Source organism: Chiloscyllium plagiosum, unplaced genomic scaffold (genome assembly GCF_037043375.1).
Source record: "Chiloscyllium plagiosum isolate Xiang-an unplaced genomic scaffold, Cpla_swu_hap1 HiC_scaffold_38, whole genome shotgun sequence".
NCBI classification, from domain to species: Eukaryota; Metazoa; Chordata; class Chondrichthyes; order Orectolobiformes; family Hemiscylliidae; genus Chiloscyllium; species Chiloscyllium plagiosum.
In genome coordinates, this window is record NW_028270176.1 from 48,904,455 (window position 1) to 48,927,457 (window position 23,003).

Genomic DNA, 23,003 nt, shown 5'->3' on the forward strand with positions numbered 1-23,003 from the left:
TTTAGAATACTGCATTCAATTGTGTTCTCCCTGATTTCAGAAAGATGTTACCAGAAGAGGACTAAACCTCTTAATGACAAGTTCTTGGGAATTGTTGACAGACAAACAGACCATGCAGTGTGGGTGGATAGTTCCTTGAAAGTGTGGTTGAAGGTAGACAGGTCAGTGAAGGTGGTGTTTAGTATACTAGCTGTTATTTGGCAGTGCATTGAGGATAGGAGTTGGGAGATCATGTTTCGGTTGTACAGTTTATTGGCTCGGCCACTTTTGGAATCCCATACTGCTTTCAATTCCAGTCTCCCTGCTATAGGAAAGATGTTGGGAAACTTGCAAGAGTTCAGAAAAGTTTTTCCAGGGTGTTGCCAGTATTGAAACATTTGAACCATAGGGAGAGGCTGAATAGGCTGAGGCTATTTCCCTGCAGCACTGGACACTTTAGGTGGCTTTATCGAACTTTATAAAATTATGAGGAGCAATGATAGGGTGACTAGTCATGGTTTGTTTTTTCCCAGGTAGGGGAGACCAAACAAATATGAATCTTTTTACCAAGGTGGAAATGACAAATTCTATAGGAGAGATGGCAAGTTTAAAGGATATGAAAACCGAAACAACTGAAGATGCTGTAAACCAGGAAGAGAAACAGAAGTTTCTGGAAAAGCTCAGCAGGTCTAGCAGCATCTGTGAAAAGAAATTAGAGTTAACGTATCTGAGGAAGGGTGACCAGACCAGAAACTTTAACTGATTTTTTTCTTCACAGGTGTTGCATGACCTGCTGAGCATTTCCAACAACATCTGTCCAAGTTTAAATGGAGTTGTTTGGAGTATCTACCTGAGAGTAACTTTATAAAGTGCGAGTGAGACCACATCTGGTGTAATGACAGAAGTTTTGGTCCCTTTATTTAAGGAAATGTGTCATTTCATCAGAGGCATTTCACAGAAAACTGATTGGGATGAACCCTGGATTGCAGGGATTATCTTTTAAGAAAAGGCTGAAGATATTGGGTCTCTACTTACTGGATTTGGGAAGAATGAGAGGTGATCGCATTGTAACATGTAGGATTCTTAAGGAGTTTGACAGGGTAAATACTGAGCGATGTTTCCCATCATGAGGGAGTCTGGAACCAGATTCTGGGTCACTCACGGAATCACGGGTTGTGTTTTGGATTCGTCAAGTTTAAGGCAATACTGACACAGGTCAGGGGTTTCAGTAGCAATGGAGCTGGGGTGAGGTGGAGATAAGCAACATTTTAAGAGTTTGAAATTCCTGGTGTTTGTGATTGTGTAGATGTCTGATCAGAAGGTCATCTTGGGGTCAGATATGAGAGCAATATTGTGAAGGGTGCGGTTCTGTCTCAGATAGTTCCCAGTGGGAGTGAGGGGCTCAGCAATAAGGGAAAGTAATTTGTAACAGCAACTGAAGACAATGGCTTTAACCATTGCAACGTTCCGTTGCAGGAAATTGCAGCCAATCGCGTAGTGGGAGCGTGATGAGCAGTTTGATAACTGAGTAATGGAGAGCGATGATGGTGAGGGAGAGCTGGGCATTGTCAGTGTACATGTGAAACCTAACACAGTGCTTTTGGACAATGTCACCTCCTGGAAGTATGTAAATGAGAAACAGGAGGGACCGAGGAGAGATCCTTAAGGGACACCAATTACAAGGAATTAAGAAAGGAAAGGGAGAGTTGGGATGGAGCAGGTTTTTCCAACAACGGTGGGGTCAAATATTAGTTTGCAGCAGAATGGGAGAGAAGGACATAACCAGAAAAGACAGACAGATAGAACAAGGAACAATATGTGATTTGGTGAGGGGGAGTGATGAGGAGGAGGAGCAGCCCAACTCCAAAAGCACTATTCCTACATTAGTGACATCACCCAACTCCACCCTAGTCTCAGCTCATTTACTGAAATACTCGTCTATCCCTGTGTTATCTCCAGACTTCATTGTCCAAACACACTCCTGGCCAGCCTCCCACATTCAACTTACATGTAATCTCAAGAGTATCTAAAACCCTACTGCCCAAGTGCTCACTTGTACCAAAACTAGTTGATCCATCAAAAGGCTCCTATTAACAAGCAACAATTTAAAATTCTCACCCTTGATGTAAATCCTGGCTGCGAACATCCCCGTCTCCCTGCACCACACAACCTGTGAGACCCCGACAACTCATTTTCTTTCAGACTCCCAACGATGAGTTTATTCATTGCTTCACCTGTCTGGCTGTTTCTACTGTTACCAAGACAACACGGTCTGGAATTCCCACCCTAACCCTCTCAGACCTGCTTTCCTCCTTTAAAGTATTCCTGAAAACCTGTTTATTTGGCAATTCTTTTGATCACCTGACCTAATATTCCCATCAGTGGCCTTATGTCAGAAGTTCTCAATAGTATTTCTGTGGAATTATAAACATGATAAAAAAAAACAAACTGTTGATGATTTGCACATACATTGTGAACTCTTCACTGTCGCTGAGTGAATAATCTAAAACAGCTCTTACCCAAACACATTGTGGGAGCACCTTCACCACACGAACTGCAGCTGTACAAGGAAGTCAAACATCACCTTCTCCACAGGCAATGGGGCTTTGGCATTGATCAATGGTATCTGTGGAGGGAGAAACACACAGTTGATATTTCAGGGAGTGCAAAATGCATTATAGGGAGGGAAAATGGTGCAGAATTTGGGATTTTCAAATTTGTATTTTACAATGTGCACTAAGTTCTGTAAAACCTCTCATCCCATACCATGAAAATTTCCTTCTCTTCCTGGTCAATATGTCTTTCCTTTCCCCTGCCCTGCACCTTCACACATTTCCAATGCCTTGGCCACAACAACACTGTGCTGTCAGTGAAGTTTATCACGTGGTTGAGTATTGTCCCGCCCCTCATTCACTCCGATTGGTTGAAGGCCCAACTAGCAACTCTCGCCCCCGTTCCCCCACTCTTATTGGTCCTGCGCTGACATCAATAATCCGAGGCCCATTGTGCGCTGGAGCATGCTCAGTGCTTCCTGCTTTTGCTGTTGTTCATCAGGTATGAAAGAGAGAGGGCTCATCCCTGTTTCTCCTGATGTCAGACAATAACAACAACTACCTGCATTGTATGGAGCCTTTCACACTGACAAATCTCCTAAAATGCTTCATGAATGATGGAAACGTTGATTAAAGAGAACGATTTTTAGATACATCTTTAAGGCGGACACAGGGGGTTCGGGAGGATATTCCAAAGGTTTGTGTCCTTGGCAGCTTCAATCGTGGAGTGATATAGGTGGGCAACAGCTTACAATGGAGACAGTGGCTAACCATAGGTTAACAACGTCATGTCGTAGCCCCCTACCCCACACACCAGTCCTTGTTCTCACAGCCTGCCATTACACACTACCTATGGTTAGCCATTAACAGTCTCCATTAACAACTAGTCACCCTCCCCCAGTGACACTGTACTTGCACAGCTCATGGACAGGTGTTGTCTTGCTGGCCACACCCCTCATTCAATCCCATTGGCTGCAGGACCACACAGACTCTTCTCCCATTGGTCTAGAGCTGCTGTCAATCAGCCGGGCCCGATTGTGATGAGAGTGGAGGGCTAATCCCTCTCTCTGCCCTGGGATAAGCTTCATAATTCACAGCAGTATCACAGAGCACAGGGCCTGGGGGCTATTCAGCCCATTGGGGCTGTACTCTCTCCCTCTGGAGATGCTGCAAGTCTGTCCCAAGTCCCCTCCCATGTGCCCACAGCCCCCCAAATCTTTCCTTGAAAAGTAAATTCCAAGTCTGTTTCAGAATACCTGCTGAATCTGTGTCGTTCAGAGTGTTCCAGATGCTCAGAACTTACTGAGTAAAATAGTGTTCACATTTTCACCTTGTATTATTTGCCAATTACTTGAAAGTAGTTGCTAAAAATTGTGACAATGTTAACAATTCCTCTCTCTCTCTGCAAATTTAAGACCTTGGAACCAAATCTGCACCAGATCGAAATCACTGCTTCACCTTCTCAGCTCCAAGGATAATTATCTGTGCTTCAGCTAGCTCTCCACAAAATAGAGGAATGCATCTTAATTTATTAAGATCAAAGAAACAGACCTTCGGTCCAATTCGTTCGTGCCAACAAGGAATCCTAAACTAATGGAGTGGGGGGGTGGGGGGCGAGGGGTGGGGGGGCGAGGGGTGGAGGGGTGGGCGGCGAGGGGTGGGGAGGGGGGAGGGGTGGGGGGGGTGGGGGGGGTGGGGGGGTATGCTGCATTCACTACCCCGCTTACCTGTGACTCTACTCTCAAGGAACTATGAACCTGCACTCCAAGGTCTCTTTGTTCAGCAATGTTCCCCAGGACTTTACCATTAAGTCCTGCCCTGATTTGCCTTTCCAAAATACAACAGCTCACATTTATCTAAATTGAACTCCGTCTGCCATTCCTCGCCCCAGTGGCCTATCTGATCAAGATCCTGTTGTATTCTGAACTAACCTTCTTCACTGTCCACGACACCTCCAATTTTGGTGTCTTCTGTAAACCTACTGACCATACCTCATATAGTCACATCCAAGTCATTTATTTAAGGGCCCAATATCCATCCTTGCAGCACATTGCTCCTCACAGGCCTCCAGTCCGCAAAGCAACCCTCCATCATCATCCTCTGTCTCCTACCTTCAAGGCAGTTTTGTAATGGCTTGCTCTCCCTGCATTCCATGTTATCTAACCCTGCTAACCAGTCTGCTTTGTGGAACCTTGTTGAATGTCCATATAAACAACATTCACCGCCTGGCTTCATCAATTTTCTTTGTCACTTCAAAACATTCAGTCAAGTTAGTGAGACACAATTGTGCATGTACAAAGCCACATTGACTCTCCCTGTCATTCCTTACCTTTCCAAATAGATGGATATCCTGTCCCTCAGAATCCCTTCCAACAACTTGCCTGCCACTGACTTCAGGCTCACTGTTCTCTTGTTCCATGGCCTCTCCTTACCACCTTTTTAAAATAATGGCACCTCACCTGTCGCTATCAACGATACAAATACCTCAGGAGAGCTGAAAATGTGTTGCTGGAAAAGCGCAGCAGGTCAGGCAGCATCCAGGGATCAGGAGAATCGACGTTTCGGGCATAAGCCCTTCTTCAGGAAGAGCTTATGCCCGAAACGTCGATTCTCCTGTTCCCTGGATGCTGCCTGACCTGCTGCGCTTTTCCAGCAAAACATTTTCAGCTCTTATCTCCAGCATCTGCAGACCTCACTTTTGCCTCAGGAGAGGCCCAACAATCACTTCACTAGATTTCCAGAAAGTTCCAGAATACACCTGATCATTTTCCAGGGCTTTATCCACCTTGATGCGATTTAAGACATCCAGTACCACCTCCTCTGTAACATGGACACTTTTCAAGTTATCACTGTGTATTTCTCCAAACTCTCGAGCTTCCGTATACTTCTCCAGTAAAAAATGACGTGAAATATTTGCATATCTTTCGCACTCCCCGTGGTTCCATAGACAGCTTTGTTGACCTTTAAGGGGTCCTATTCTCTGGTCCAGTTAATCTTTTGTTTGTGATATATTTGTTTAATCTCTTTGGATTCTATTCCAGGACATCCCAGAAAGGCCTACTTCACGGACCGTAAATTTCCTCTGACTTGATCAACACATACCCTTCACTTCCCGCACCTCCGCCTTTACCCCACCCCTCCAGCCACAATAAAGAATATAACCCTGCGGTCTTCACCTTCCACCCACTAATCTCCAGATACAGCACATTAACCTCTGTCATTTCTGCTACCTAAAGTCAGACCCCACCACCAGAGACATATTTCCCTCCCCACCTTTATCTGCGTTCCTCAGAGACCATTCCCGCTGTGCCTTCCTTGTTCGGTCCACACCCTCCCACCAACCCACGCTCCACATCCTTGACCCTCCCTTGCCGCCATGGGAGATGTAAAACATGCGGCCACACCTCCCTCTGACATCTGTCCAAGTTCCCAAAAGGGTCTTTTCACATCAGGCAGAGATTTGCCTGCACATCCCAAAACCTCATATACTGCATCTGGACACTATGGGAAGAAGGGCTTATGCCCGAAACATCGATTCTCCTGTTCCTTGGATGCTGCCTGACCTGCTGCGCTTTTCCAGCAACACATTTTCAGCACTGGGGAGAATGTGCCAACTCCAACAAAGACAGTTTCCCAAGGCTGGAATCAAACCCAGGTCCCTGGTGCAGAGGAAGCAGTGCTAACCACTGAGCCACAATATTGTGGGATCTTTGGTGCTGATGCGCTGCCCCACTGATACCTCAGTCACTCACCCTGCCTCATTTCCTAAGATGAGTGATGAGTGATGAGTGAAATTATCGCTAGACAGTTAATCCAGAGACCCAGATAAGGTTCTGGGGACCCGGGTTTGAATCCCATCACGGCAGATTTTGGAACGTGAATTCAATAAATATCTGGAAAAAATAATCTAGTGACGACAAGGAATCCATTGTCAATTGTTGGAAAAACCAATGTGGTTCACTAATGACCTTTAGAGAAGGAAAATGCCATCCTTACCTCGTCTGGTCTGCATGGGACTCCAGACCTATAGCAACGTGGTTGACTCTTAACTGCCCTCTGGGTAAACGCAGCAATAAATGCTGGCCGAGCCAGTGACAGCCTCATCCTGTGAATGAATAAAGAAACAGGTCAGGTTTTGTTCCTTCTCTAGTAGGTACATCCTACAAACTGAATCTGAAATGTTCTCGTACACACTGAACAAATACCTTTCCATCCAAGCCCTTAACACTACAGCACTCCGAGGCTATGTTGGTAAAGTTAAAACCCCTTATCATTGCATCCATAATATTCTTACAGATAACTGAGGTCTCCTGGCAAAATTGTGTCTCAATTCCCCGCAGACTATTGGGAGAGAGTCTATAATACAATCCCAGTAAGATGGTCATCCCTTTCTTATTTCTCAGTACCAACCAAATAACTTGCCTGGATGTACTCCCAGGAATATCCTCCCGAAGCCCAAGCATAATGTTGTCCTAATCAAAAACACGTCTCTCCCTGCTCTGTTGGCCCCTTTCTATTCTTGCTATAGCATCTATACCCTGGAACATTAAGCTGCTAGTCCTATCCATCCCTGAGTGATGCCTCTGTAATTGCTGTAATATCCCAGTACTATGTTCAAAACCATACCCTGAGCCCACCAGCCTGACCTGTCAGGTCTCTTGCACTGAAATAAATGCAGTGCAACTGGTCCGTCGCACCTCATTCTGTGACTTGCTCTTGCCTGCCTTGACAGTCTGACTGGTGAACAGTACCAGCCTCAGACTCACCTCTTTGCTCACTATCTCTTTAGGATTACCCAGACTCCCTCACTGGTTTAATGCCTCCCGAGTGGCACTAGCAAATCTCCCTGCTCGTCAGGACCCCATGCTTTCCCCTTCCTATGCCATTGGTACCAATGTACAATGTCCTCCCACTGGTTATTTTCCCTTTTGAGAATATTCCGCTCCCTCTGTGAGACATCCTTGACACTGGCACCAGGGCAGCACCACCCCATTCTGATGTCTCACTGTGAGCTGCAGAAATGGCAGACTGTGCCCCTGACTGGAGAGTCCCCTATCACCATCGATCATGTGGAACTGGATATACCTCACATTATGTTAGAAGCCAGTCTCAGTACCAGTAACTTGGCTGTCAGTGCTACATTCCCCTGAAAGTCTATTACCACCTACATTTTCCAAAACAATACACTTGCCTGAGATGGGGTTAGCCACAGGAGACTCCTGCAGTACCGACCTGCACCCCCCCCCCCCCCAGCTTTCCTGGCGGTAACCCATCTACCTGACTGTATCTGCAGTATCCTGCATTCCTGAGACTGCCACCTATCACACCCCCCGGCTCCTGTCAATTCCTCACTGCCTTTAATCACTCCTCCACCAATCCATGCGTTCCAGTAGGATTTGCAATCACACTTGCTGCAGTCATAATCATCAGGATCATTGAAACTCTCCCTAATCTCCCACATCCGACAGGAACAGCACGCCACTCTACAACAGGCCATCTCTCCGCCTTAACAATCTACAGACCAAGACAAAGGCAGAGTCTTACTGCTCAAAACACACTGCCCGAGAATAACTTAATGCTTACGGTTCATATCTTAAACATTTAATCAAGGGACCGTAAGACATTAAAAAGAAATCCTCACCTTACTCACGATTGTAGATTGAATAAAATAAAACCGACTAAGATTGATATTAGAAGAGCCTGAAACTCATTGAGCTGATCCCTGGCTCGGAGTACTTCCATGGGTGAGGTCTCTCTGAGGGCAGCTGTGAAATGTCACTGTTTCTCTTCTCTGCCCACTCCATTTCCAGAGAGATTTTTAACTTCACATCAAGTCAGCTCAGAGAGGTCACTGCTTGGTTTTATTCACTGGGGGTTGCCTTTGCTGCCCAGACCAGTATTTCTTGGCCACCTTTACTTGTCTTGGAGAAAGTGGTGGTGAACCGCCTCCCTGAAATGCTGCAGTCCATGTACACCACAGTGATGTTTGGACAACAATCCCCCTCTGGCCCCACGTCCCTCCCTGTCTCTGTAATCCCCCTCCGGCTTCAGAAATTACATGTCCGTGGCATAAGATTTTTATTTGGATTCATTTTTGTTTCATAACCCCCCCCTCCCAAAAAAAGCGAAATATTTGGCCCCAAACAAATTTCTGTTGATTGACCTTTCGGAGAGGCTGACACATGGACGTTGCAGTATTTTATCTCACATTGTACACCTAGAATGATGGAACTTTCTTTTAACCATTGCTAAAAGGGAGGCAATGGCTTAATGGTATTCCTGCCAGATGAGTGACATGTGCAATGTTCCGAGGATTCGGGATAGAATCCCAACATGGCTGATGGTGCCATCGGAATTCAATACAATCTCGAATGAAAAGGCGAATGGTGACCATGACACTATTGTCGATTGTTAGAAACCCACCTGGTTCACTAATGTCCTATAGGGAAGGGAACGGTCATCCTCACCTGGTCTGGCCAACATGTGACTCCAGACCCACAGCAATGTGGTTAACTCTCAACTGCCCTCAGGAAAATTACTTTACAAACTGTTAACAAATACTCCGCAGGTATCACTTAAAAACTGGCTGTTCACATTGGGACCATGTGAATATCTGAAGGGCCTGAACTAAAACTGAGTTTCAGCTTCACCTTCTCCCTGTCTCACATCAGTCTGTTTACACCCAACTCCAGAACACACTCATTGAGCCAAGCAGCCCTCACAGTTGCAGCCCTGTCATCTTCATTGTCTGCTCATACCTACATTGCCCTCAGCCTCCTGTACTGTTCCAATGCATCTCAATGGGAGCTCAGGAACAGCACCTCATCTTTCAATTCAGCCCATTGTCACCCCAGAGTCAACATGGACATCAGCAGTTTCTGAATGAACAGACAGTTGTCAGAAGCTGGAACATTCCACCTGAAAAGGTACTGGAATTTGAGTCCAAAAGGATTGTTAATGGGAAGTTTACAGGTTAGCATCATGAAGTGGGTGGTTGGGTCTAAATCTGAGAGTTCTTACAAAGAGACGAAGTGTAATTTGGATAAATCTGTGCTCCCTCTCAGGCCAATATCTCCTTCCTCAGCTGCAGGGCCCAGAACAGAGCACACACCCAAAGGGTGATCCAACCACGAATTTGTACATCTTTCTGCTTAACAAAAATATTGGAGATACCTTCCCACAAACAGAACAGACAAACCTTTCTCCTTCCACAGTTAAATGCCAATGATATTCAGATCCTGATGACTCAATTGACTGTAAAAACTTGCTTTTGAGATCCCAGCCTCAATTATTCTGATTTAATATCCTATGAAATGAATTCACAAAACAAAACTCAAAGTCAGTACAGGAAGAATATAAAGACATACTTTTTTCTTGGTATGTGCTTGATGTGTAAATGCCTCTCTTCAAGTTGCACGCCTCCCCCCCCATCCTAGGAAGGGGACATGCACATGCGCTTCACTGTACCTTACCCCCAATAAAAATGGCGGCCATATCCCAGGACCTTTCACCGCCTGAGGGCCACAGCCATTTTCCCATCTGCTGCAAACGCAGGATTAAGAGTTTCTAATTCAGACTTACGAACCACATAGAGTGTAATTAAAACTTCCCAGTCTAAAGTGACTCATTATCTCCCTGTCTCTGAGGCCACTCTCCCCTATCCTGTTTGTGTCTCCCACATTCACCAATGCCCGAGTCACGTGGCACTGCATCGGCTGGGTTACTGGTGACGTGTCATCCCACTGGCCACGCCCCTCATTCACTCCCATTGTTTGGATGTCCAGCTGGTTCCACTTGGTCCACCAGTCCCACCACCTTTTCCGATTGGTCCGAAGCTGCCATCAATCAGCTGGACTCCATTGTGAGGTCAGTGGTGGTATCCTGCCCCTGTCTGAATCACACCCAGAAGGTGTATGGATGGTGTCAATCAGGAACAACAAGCAGAAGGTGCTGGGAAAGCTCAGCACGTCTGGCAGCATCTGGGAACAGAAATCTGTCCACTTGCCCTGCCTCAGAACCGATGGGAGCTGGGAAAATTAGAATCTTGACAGCATGGAAACAGGTATTCGGCCCAAAATGTCCACAGAGTCCCTCCGAAGGGTATCCCACCCAGACCCATTCCCCTACCCTACTACTGTATATTTCTCCTAACTAATGCACCTAACCTACACATCCCTGAATATTATGGGAAATTTAGCTTGGCCAATTCAACTAACCTGCAGATCTTTGTATTGCAGGAGATAGGGGTTAAAGTGTAAATAACAGGGAGGGACAGAACCCAAAGAGAGACTGGAACATTTGGAAAGAAAAAGGAGTGGATTACGAGCTGGCTGGGGGGGGGGGGGGGGGGTGCATAGCTGTTAATGGAGGGGAGAGGAACCTGTGTCTGGCAGCATCTCAGTGGAGGTGGCCGAAATGACAACTGATGATCTACGTTCTGCTGCAAAAACAGACCCCGAGCTTCCAGCTACCTGCCACTTTAAACACACGAGCCTGTTCCCTGGCCAACATCTCTATCTCATGCTTACTGCTGTGTCCCAGTGAAGCCAGAACATACCAAATGGCCCCATATTTCGAGGACTGCAATTTCCCCTCCCATGTGGTCAATACCATCCAATGTATCTCCTCCACTTCCTGCACCTCTGCCTTTGAAACCCACATCTCCAACTGCAACAAGGAGAGAACCCCCCCCCCCCCACCAAGTCCTTACCTTCCACCCAGATACAACACATCATCTTCTACCATTTCCACCAGCTATAATCAGATTGCACCACCAAATTCGTCAGGGGTTTGACCGAATAAATACTGATGTGTCTGAGGGTAAATACTGAGTGTGGGGGGGTGGGGGGTGGTGGGGGGGTCTGAAACCACATTCTGAGCCAGTCACAGAATCAAGGGTTCTGCTTTGGGTTCGTCAAGTTTAAGGCAACGCAGACACGGGTAAGGGGTTTCAGTAGCAATGGAGCCAGGATGAGGAGGAGATAAGCAATGGTTTAAAGACTGCAATTCCTGGTGTTTGGGATTGTGTAGATGTCTAATCAGAAGGTCAGCTTCACGTCAGATATAACAGCAGTATTGTGATGAGTCTCGTTCTGCTGCATAGTTCCCAGTGAGAGGGAGAGGCTCAGCAGTTAGGGAAAGGAACTTGTTAGGCAACGGGTTTAACCATTACAATGTTTTATTGGAGGAAACTGCACCTAATCGAGTAGTGGGAGCGTGGTAAGCAGTTTGATAACTGAGTAACAGTGGAGTAATGGAGAGGGATGATGGGGAGGGAGAGCTGGGCATCGTCAGTGTACATGTGAAAACCAACATGGTACTTTTGCACAATGTCACCTCCTGGCAGTATGTAGGTGAGATACAGGAGGGGCCAAGGATAGATCCACGGGGGACACCAAATGCAAGGAATTCAGAAAGGAAAGGGAAAGTGGAGATGGAGCAGCATTTTCCAACAACCGTGAGGTCAAATGTCAGTTTTTCACAGAATGGGTGAGAAGGACCATAACCAGAAAAGATAGAACAAGAAACAATGTCTGTGAATCGGTGAGGGGGACTGATGAGGAGGAGGAGAAAAGAGAGTTGGAAAGTCTATGGTTTAGTGAGATTAGGGTAAAGGGTCAAGATGAGCTCTGATAAGGCTTGACATGAGATGAGATTGGAGAAAGATGTAGGTTTGGACAAAAACCGGGAACACCACATGAAGCAGTTTGACTCAGTGGGCTAGTGGGAGGGAGGGAAGCAGCAGATCGGATTATCTCAGTCTTAGTGACAGAGAAACTCCATGTGCTCCAAACTCTTGTTGTTGGAGAGAAGGATGGAGGAGACAGGAGGATGGACAGTGTTTACAAAGAAACAAAACCTGGGTAAGTGATATTTAAAGTGAGTGAACAAACCTAATGTATTTAAATTTTATCCAAAATATTAAAACAAACGACTGAAGTCTTGGTTCAAATCCCATCTTGGCAGATGGTGGAATCTGAATTCAAGAAAAAATAACTGGAATTAGGAATCTCCTGAACTACATGGAATCATTGTCAATGGTGAAAAACATCCTGCCAACCTGACAGTGACCCAGCAAGCTACTCACTGAAATAATCACTGCAAAGTTTCAACAAAGGAATGAAACTGGATGGACCACTCGGCATCTAACAAGGCACCAGAAAATACAACCACAGAATCAGCCCTCTCGATGGTGCAATGTGTTCCAGACTAACATCTGGATTTTGGTGCCAAAATGTGCAGAGCTGTCTCACAGACCAATCAAGGAACAGCCTGACATACTCATACTCATGAGATCAACCCTTACAGACAATGACCAGACACCACCATTACCATCCCAAGATATTGAAATTGTGGTGATGGAAAAGCGCAACAGGTCAGGCAGTACCAGATTCTTGACTCTGATCTCCAGCATCTGCAGTCTTCACTTTCTCCTGAAATCTCTGGATATGTCCTGCCCCACCAGCAGGACAGACCAGGCAGAGGTCGTGGCACAGACAGGGAGGATTTGCCCTGGGAGTACTCAGCATTGACTCCGGATACCAGGAAATCTCATGGCTCCTGCTGATTACCACATCCCCTCCTCCCTTGGCTGATGGATCAGTTCTCCTTCATGTTGAACAACATTTGAAGGAAGCACTGAGGAAGTAAAATGGTGTCAAACATACTCTGGTGCAGAAATTCAATGTCCACAATCGAGACTACCTCTGCAACAGAATTACTGACTGAACTGGCCGTGTCCTAAAGGACATAGCTGTTCATCTAAGTCTGCAGCGGGTGGTGAGGGAACCAACAATAGAGAAAAACATACTTGATCTCATTGTTATGAATTGACCAGCTACAGATACATCTGTGCATGACAGTTTCAGTAAGAGTGACCATCACACATTCCTTTTGGAGACACAAGTCTTGGCTTAAAGTAGAGAAAAACCTCCATTGTGTTGAGTGACACTATCACCGTTCTAATTGGGACAGACTTTGAAGAGATGTAGGATCTCAAACTGGGTATCTCTGAGGCACTGTGGGACATCAACAGTAGCAGAACTGTACTCCAGCACAATCTGAAATCTCATGGGTTTGTACGTCCCGCACTCACCCATCACAATGGACAGTAAAGGAGGGCATGCCATGAGCAGCACCAGTCAGACCTAAAAATGAAGTGCCAACCTCGTGAAGCTACCAAACAGGACCATCTGCATTTCAAACAGCATCAGCAGCAAGCAACAGAGCTAAACGATCCCACATCCAATGGAACAGATCGAAGCTCTGCAGTTCTGCCACACCCAGTTGTGAACGGTGATGGACAATTAAACAACTTACTGGAGGAAGGATCACAGATATCCCCACCTTTACTGATGGAGGAGCCTCACACATCCATGCACCAGATAAGATGACAGCATTTGCAGCAATCTGCAGCCAGAAGTGTAAAGTGAGATGATCCATCTCAGCCTTCTCCAGTGGTTTCCAACATCACAGATGTGAGTTTTAAGCCAGTTTGATTCAGTTTGAATAACATCAAGAAATGCTTTAGTCGTGCAAAGGCTACGGGCCCTGTCAATATTCTGGCAATAATACTGATGGCTTGTGCTCCAGAACTTGCCACTGTTTTAAAAAATTCTCAAGGTCAGGTTCGTAGGAGAGTAGTCTGACACAGAACAAACGACCAAGAGGCGAGTCTGCTAGAATATGAGCATTTTATTCCCCGCAGCGTCGCCACAACCAGGTCTCATACTTACAACGGGTCTGGCTTATACTCACTCTACATGTTACCGGAACTGGGAGCCGTCAGTTCTCGTAGAGCGGTTGCCAACAACCCACGCTCGGCGGTTAAACGCAACCCCGGAGCAGACTCCCCGAACTGGAGACTTTTCCAGCTGATATACTCTTTTCCAGATATAAACATTCATGTGAACAGCAGAGCAAGGCTAAAAAACACATTCCATTCTGGTTACATACAGATAAGAAGATTCACACGGGGAGGTGTGTAATAAGATTCACACGGGACTAAGCAACACCTCCATTCCGGTTAGATTCACACATGTATTGGGACATAATTTTAACCCTTTCACCACATTCCACTGCTTGGCCCAATACATGTGTTACATTATGCTTAATTCAGTTCAATTCGTTTCAGTTAATTTCAGTTCAGTCAATTCAGTGTAGTTCAATTCAGCTCAGTTCAGGTCTGTTCAGTTCAATTCAATTGTGTTCAATTCAGTTCCGTCCATTTCAATTCAATTTAGCTCAGTTCCATTTTGTTCCGTTCAGTTCAATCCCATTCAATTCTGTTAACTCCGCTTCAGCTTTTTGGACATGCCCACATCCTCCGCTGTACCCCAGGCAAGGGGTTCTTCGGCAGGACTGGAATCCTCTCAAGGGTGGACAGCAGCTACCCTGGGGTTCCTCCGGTCGCCCCCCACCATTTCTCAAACAAACTGCCACGTCATGCCACGGTCCATGCCATCCCGGGACGGTCGGGACCTCCACAGTTTGTTCTTCTGGTTTCTTAGTCTTTTTCCAAAACATTGTTCTGTATCAAAATCTCTCCTCAATTGCGATTGACCCTGCTCGCAGCGCCAAATGTTTTAAAAAATTCTCAAGGTCAGGTTCGTAGGAGAGTAGTCTGACACAGAACAAACGACCAAGAGGCGAGTCTGCTAGAATATGAGCATTTTATTCCCTGCAGCGTCGCCACAACCAGGTCTCATACTTACAACGGGTCTGGCTTATACTCACTCTACATGTTACCGGAACTGGGAGCCGTCAGTTCTCGTAGAGCGGTTGCCAACAACCCACGCTCGGCGGTTAAACGTAACCCCGGAGCAGACTCACCGAACTGGAGACTTTTCCAGCTGATATACTCTTTTCCAGATATAAACATTCATGTGAACAGCAGAGCAAGGCTAAAAAACACATTCCATTCTGGTTACATACAGATAAGAAGATTCACACGGGGAGGTGTGTAATAAGATTCACACGGGACTAAGCAACACCTCCATTCCGGTTAGATTCACACATGTATTGGGACATAATTTTAACCCTTTCACCACAGCCACCCACCAAGCCAAGTACAGCTCCAGTACTGGCATCTACCGACAATGTAGAACATTGCCCAGGCATGTTCAACACAGGGCAATCCAACCCAGCCAATTTCCCTCTATCAGTCCACATTCGACCAGCAGTAAAGTGATGGAAGATGTCATCAACAGGGCTACCAAGCAGCAGCTGCTCAGCAACAGCCACCTGAGCGACACTCATTTTAGGCTCCACCAGGGCCACTCAGCTCCCGATTGTGTTACCGCCCTGATTCACAACCTGACGACCAACTGAATTCCAGAGGTAAGGTGAGGGTGACAGCCCAGTCCCACTCCAAGATCACTATTTTTGGCTGATTCTACCCTTGTCTCAGCTCATATACTCTCATCCACCTTGTGTTATCTCCAGAATTCATTATCCAAACACACCCCTGCCAGCTTCCCACATTCAACCTCCCTGTAATCTCAAGAAAAACTAAATCTCTGCTGCCCAAGTACTCCCTTGTACCAAAACATGTTGATCCATCAAAAGGCTCCTATTCATAATCAACAACATAGAGCCACAGAGATATACAGCATGAAAACAGACCCTTCAATCCAACCCGTCCATGCCGACCAGATATTCCAACCCAATGTAGTCTCACCTGCCAGCATCTGGCACACGTCCCTCAATTTAAAATTCTCATTCTTGATTTAATTCCTGGTTGTGATCATCCCTAGCTCGCCGCATCACACATCCTTGAAGACCTCGATAACCCATTGTGTTCGAAACACCCAATGACCTGTTAATTCATTATTTCACCTGTGTGGATGCTTTTACAGTTGCCAAAGCAACATTTTCTGAAATTCGCAGCCAAAACCTCACAGGTCTGCTTTCCTCCTTTAAGACATTCCTCAAAGCCTGCTTATTTGGCAATGGTTTTGGTCACCTGGCCTAATATCATCAGTCTCTGACCTTATGCCTAAAGTTCCCAATAATATTTTTGTGAAATTATAAGCATGATGATAAAACTACAAACTGTTCTTGATTTGGACATTACCTTCAAATAATGACTGTTGCTGTAATGAATAATCTGTAATGTCTCTTACCCAACCATATTGTGGGGGCACCTTCACCACACAAACTGCAGCTGTACAAGAAAGTCAAACATCACCCTCTCCACAGGCAACAGGGATTTAGCATTAATCACTGTAAGGAGAAACACAGTCGATGTTTCAGGGAGTGCAAAACGGATTACAGGGAATGAAAATGGTGCAGAATTTGATAGTTAGAAATGGAAGGAAAATACACTTGCTTATTGGAAAAAAAGAATTCTTGACTGTCAAAGATTTTCCAAAAAAAAATTAATAAGCAGCACATGGTCAGGGGCTGGGCGGCAGTGAAAAATAAACTTACAAAAATGTCTGTAAATGTAATAGTAAAATACTAAACAGACCAAAATTACACCCATTGTTCGATACTGAGCAAGCTAGATATTGACAAAGTGGTCATAAGGGAGCCCAGAGATGAAGCAGAGCTGTATAAGCTGTTATGATCCCACAGTCATAAAGATGTATAGCACCAACACAGACCCTTCGGTTTAACTCATCCATGCCAACCAGGTATCCGAACCTAATCTATTCCCATTTGCCAGCACTTGGCCCATATCCCTGTAAACGCTTCCTAATCATATCATGTGTCTATTTAGATGCCTTCAACAAGTTTTAATTGTACTAGCCTCCACCACTTCCTCTGGCAGCTCATTCCACCCACTGCATGAAAGAGTTGTCCTTTAGGCCCCTTTGAATTTTTGCCCCGTTCACCCTAAAGCAATGTCCTCTACTTTTGGACACCACTACTCCAGGGAAAACACCTTGTTCATTTACTCTGTTCATGCTCCTCATGATTGCATAAACCTTCATAACATCACCACTCAGCCTATGGCACACCAGGGAAAACAGCCCCAGCCTTTTATGCCTCACCCTACAGCTCAAATCCTCCAACCCTAACAACATCTTTGTAAGTCTTTTATGAAACCTTTCAAGTTTCACAGCACCCTTCTGATAGGAGGCAGGCCAGAATTGCACACAATATTCCAAAAGTGCTAACGAATGTCCTGTACAGCAACATGACCTCCCACATCCTATACTTAATGCTCTAACCAATAAAGGAAAATACACTGAACACCTTCTTCATCATCCTATCTACCTGCAACTTGACATGCAAGGACTATGAACCTGCAGCCCATCCGCAAGTGTCTCCAGGGCCTTGCCATTCAGTGTATAAGTCCTGGGCTGAAAAACGTGTTGCTGGAAAAGCACAGCAGGTCAGGCAGCATCCAAAGGTCAGGAGAATCGACATTTCAGACATGAGTGTCCGAAATGTTGATTCTCCTGATCTTTTGAAGCTGCCTGACCTGCTGTGCTTTTCCAGCAACACGTTTTTCAGCTCTGATCTCAAGCATCTGCAGTCTTCGCTTTCCCCTAGTGTATAAGTCCTGCCCTGACTTGCTTTTCCAAAATGCAGCACCTCACATTTATCTAAATTAATCCGTATCTGATCAATATCTCACTGTAACCTGAGATAACCTTCACTATGCACAATCCCTCCAATTTTGAATGACCTGCAAACACAGTTACGATAGTAAGTCATGTAAATGAATGACGAAACAAATCCAGAAACAAACATCCATTTCTCTAAGTTTGAACGTGCTGTGTGTAAATCCTGCCCATAGACTCTGGACCAGAGAAAGGCTGCACATGCGCCTGGCTGCACCTTGCCCCCTACAAAGATGGCGGCCACGCAGATTTCCAGTGAATCGTTGCCCGAATAAAGATGGCGGCGCTCACTCAGGCCTGCAGCTGCGCTGAGGCAATTCCCCGTTTACTACAAACACGGGACTGGGACGTTCAAATTTGTGTTTTCCGACGTGCACAACATGTTTGTAAAACCTCTCCGCGCATAGCAACACAGTTTTTCTCCCGTCTCCCTCTGTTTATTCATTTCTTTCCTTACCGTATCTTTTCGCTCCATAACTTCCTGAGCATTCAATACAGCGACTCTCCGCCGCGCGCGAGGGTGATCACGCGGTTTAGTCTAGTTCCGCCCATCGTTCACTTTGATTGTTTGGAGGACCAACCTTCCCCAGGTCCTCCAGCTCCGCCCACCATCCTTTCATTGGTCCGGTGCTGACATCAATTACCCAGGGTCCCTTTGTTGACTAGAGCATGCGCAGTGTGTCCTGATCGGTTGGGTCATGTGATGGGAGAGTTTACTGAGGGGAAGGATTCCCTTTGTGTGAAATCTGCAGTAGATTTCCTTTATTCATGGAGGGCATTGACTTCCTCGTCATGACTGTATAGCTGTGATTGATGAACCAATGCCATCTGAATCAGTACATAAACACCACTTTTTCACAACATCTGAGATCTTCAGCACATTGTATCACGCTCTTCTTTGGAGATTAAAAAAGCATGAAATGGAGCCTCAAGGAATCGGAGCATTCATCCCCTCCAGCTTGTTCCCCCATTCTATCAGATCATGGCTGGGCCATCCCAGACCTCAACACCTCTTTTATGCTTGATCCGCATAGCCCTCAACTGCTCAATATTTCAAAAATCTATCTGCCCTCTTTTAAAATAATTTGAGATAGAATCATAAATTCCCTACTGTGTGGAAACAAGCCCTTCAGCCCAATAAGCCACAGTTACCCTCTGAAGAGTAACCCAACCAGATCCATTCCCTACCACATTTAACTTTCACAATTATTTGGGCTAGAAAATTCTGGCCATTCACTGAGAGAAAAAAAATATTTACATTTTTTTACAATAAGAATTTTACCTTATGTAATGTCCCCTGGTTTGAGACTTCATTGGTGCTAGAAGATCTAGTCAACATCTACCCTGTCAAGCTCCTCAGAATCTTGTTTCCATAAGATCACCCCTTATATTATGTGGGTGGCACAGTGGTTAGCAATGATGTCTCCCAGTGCCAGAGACCTGGGTTTAATTCCTGCCTCAGGTGACTCTCTGTGTGGAGTCTGCGTGGGTTTCCTCCGGGTGCTCCAGGATCCTCACACAATCCAAAAAAATGCAGGTTAGGTGAATTGGCAATGCTAAATTGCCTGTAGTGTGAGGTGAAGGGGTAAATGTAGGGGAATGGGTCTGGGTGGGTTGTGCTTCGGCGGATCGGTGTGGACATGTTGGGCCAAAGGGCCTGTTTCCACACTGTATGTAATCTGTTTGTCAAGATTCTATTGAATAATGACCTAACCTGTTTAGCTATTCTTGATAGGTCAACTTTTTTGTCCTCGAAGCAGCTAGCTGAATCTTTTTTTGAATGGTCTCCAATACTGGTTTATCCCTTATTAAATATGGGAGCTAACATTGTATACAGTACTCCAAGTGAGGTCTCAGCAACAGCCAGTGTGGTTAACCAATCCTCAGTCCATGCAAATACGTTGCCCCTGACACAATGAGCTCCTGTATTATGCAATTAACTTTTCTGTAGCACCTTACCATTTGCATTTTTAAAATCCAAATACAGAACATCATTGGATTGCCCTTTATCAGCCCTGCTTGTTATCTCCTCAATGAACTGTCGCAAATTTGTCATAGTGTCTCTTTCACAAAACCCAGTCTACCATGTTTCATGATAAGCTTTTCCAAATGTCATCTTATTTATTACTTTAATATTCGATTCTGCCGTATTACAAAAACAGATATTAAACTAACTAGTCTACAGTTTCCTGATTTCTGTCTCCCTTCCCTTCTTGAACAGGTGCATCAATCCACTGGATGCTTCCTGTTTCCCCTGATTCTGGAATATTCCAATCGATGCCTTGAATATCTCTGCAGTCAGTTGCCTTAAAAATGTTTGATCCAGGCCATTAGGTCCTGTCTGCCTTTAGTCCTATTAGTTGGTCAATACTTTGTCCCTTGTGACAAAGACTGTTATAACATTTTTCTACCCATGATTAACTTGCTTATTTGCTACCTTTGGGATGATAACGGTATCCTCCTTCATGAAGATCAATATAAAATATAGGTTTAAATTATCTGTTTCCTTGTACCCATTATCAATTCCACAGTCAGAACCTCCAAGGGTTCGATGCTGACTTTAGATATTCAATTTTTATATACCTGGATAACTCTTGCCATTCATTTTTGTTTCTTGCCAATTTAATTACATGATCAGTTTTCTCCCTTTTTAGTCATCCGCGGCTATGTCATTCTTTTCCTTATGGGTACTGCCCTTGACTGCCTTTGTTACCCACGAGCATTTCACCTTTCTCTTCGAGTTCTCCTTTTTGCTTCAAATTAACTTTTGCTAAGAATTATGTAAAACAAAACTCATCATATTACAGTGACTGAGCATGTGATTTTTTAAAATGTTGGATGCCTTAATGTTCTCACTGGGTTTTGCTGTTTCAAAGAAGAGCTGAGATCATCTGCAAAGGAGGTGGCAGCTGATTCACTGTTAATTTCCAAAATTAATTTGAATACTTGCAAAAAGAAATTATTTGCATTACTGTGAGAGCAGGGATCTAGCCAAATAGCTATTTTAAAAAGGTGACACATTTGTGATGGGTTGAATAGGGGCCTTTGATTTCAAAAGCACAACTTGTCTTCTATTCTGTGCTGTACTAATTCTTTCTGATTGAGATGACTGGGTTGGCATGTGCGCAGGTTGTAGCAGGATCTCTGACTGCCACAAACCGATCTGGGGGGACAGCTCCTGGGTCAGTGACAGTGCTGTTGGACTAATAGAGGCAGCAACATTCAGACTTCATGAAGTAACTGCGAACCAGGGCTGCGAACCCACAATCCAAAGAACTGCAGGTTAGGTGAATTGGTCATGCTAAATTGCCATAGTGTCCAGCGATGCACAGTTTTGGTGCATTAATCAGGGGTAAACGTTGAGGAATAGGTTTGATGGGATACTCTTTGGAGGGTTGGTGTGGATTTGTTGGGCTGAAGGGCCTGTTTCCACAACGTAGGGATTCCATGCTCTGAGTAATTTGGGGGATCTAACAGAATCCTGGTATTCAGAGGGTTCTGTTAGTTAAAATTGTATTGCGCACTCAGCTTATGTTACCTTCTGAAGCTATTTGAGGTAGACTGCTCTGTGCAATTTCACAGAACAGATGCCCTGGAACCAATCAGGGAACAGCTATTTTAGACCTGATAATGTGATTGATTAATGAGCTCAAAGTAAAAGACTCTTTTGGTAAGATGCAATGCAGCATGATAGAATTTAGCTTGAGGGTGAGGAATTTGGTTCTTCAACTAGTATCTAAACTTAAAGGCAGTTACAAGGGTATAAGGTAGTAGTTCGCTAAACTGGAATGGGACGAGAGTTAGAATGTTAAAGCAGAAGAATATATTGGATTAATCACCTCCTTGAGCAGGTGATTAATCCAAGGATTCTAGCTCAGCCCTAAATTTGAAGTTCAAGTTCTAAACCTTTCAGTGAGCAATGGAAAATAACAAAGAAAAATGTCAATCATTTATTGTCTCTCCAGACTCTGCTTCTATTGCCACTGAGTACTCCCTTAAGTTCGACGAGTCAATGACAAAAGATTGAAGAGAAATCCTTCCATTCCCTTCTGCCATCAGAGAGCCATAACCGCTTTAATATGGGGAGGAAACGCAGCCAGCAGGATGACTCAGATGAGGACATAGTGCTGGACCAATGGCCTCTCCAATGGATTAGGGTGAGTGGTGGTACCAATTACTGGGATCTCAGTGCTTGGAATAGTTGGTCCTCTCCATGTTCGAGGTATCTTGCCAGGAGATTCAGATGGAGAGGACGAGGACCATATGGTGTAACGGGTGTGAGCCAACAGTTGGGCAGGGCCTGAGTTTTTGAAAAGAAATTGAGTACTACTCAGTAATAATGTGCCCAGAGTTTATAAATCTTGAAGAAGGATAAATACTTCACATTGTTAATCTTTGTGATCGAGTTCCCATGCAGTGAAGACAAAGATTCATATTTACTGGGATTCCTTGCTCACCCAATCAGGTACACACAAGCTCAATCTGACTGCTAAGAATGTTCCTGAATTTACACTTTTCTACTGTCCATTAAAGGTGATAATAAGATAGAAAAGAAAGGGGGTGTTTGCAGAGGAATTTGATTTGTACAAGAGACATTTGTGCAGATAATAAGAGGTATTCTAATTGGAAGGATATGGTTAGTGATATCCTGCAAGGATCGAGGTTGGAGCCCTAATTATTCGCTATTCATAATGAAAGGAAAGCCACAATCAAAATTTGGGGCCACTCTACAGATTACAGCGATTTCAAGTGTAGGTAGATGAAGCATAGCAGTAGAAAGCAATCTTGATAGATTCAGTAAATGAAAATAACGACAGATGAGTTTGTGTCGGCAAGTGAGAGGTTGGATCAAAATAAAATGTTTCTTGATTGTGAAAATAGAGAGAGAGAGAGTGGAGTC

The 23,003-nt window shown here is 44.9% G+C and overlaps 1 long non-coding RNA gene across 3 annotated transcripts in view; it reads right to left on the bottom strand.

Annotated features, from left to right (window-relative positions):
• The window catches only part of LOC148139494 (uncharacterized), a 1,679,690-nt gene that overhangs the window by 462,423 nt on the left and 1,194,264 nt on the right, over positions 1-23,003 (bottom strand). For all 3 annotated transcript variants that reach the window (XR_015753554.1, XR_015753552.1, XR_015753553.1), the window contains exons 5-6: positions 6,528-6,636; positions 2,499-2,605 (exon numbers count right to left, since the gene is read on the bottom strand). This is a non-coding gene — a long non-coding RNA (uncharacterized LOC148139494). The remainder of the gene's footprint in view (positions 1-2,498; positions 2,606-6,527; positions 6,637-23,003) is intronic.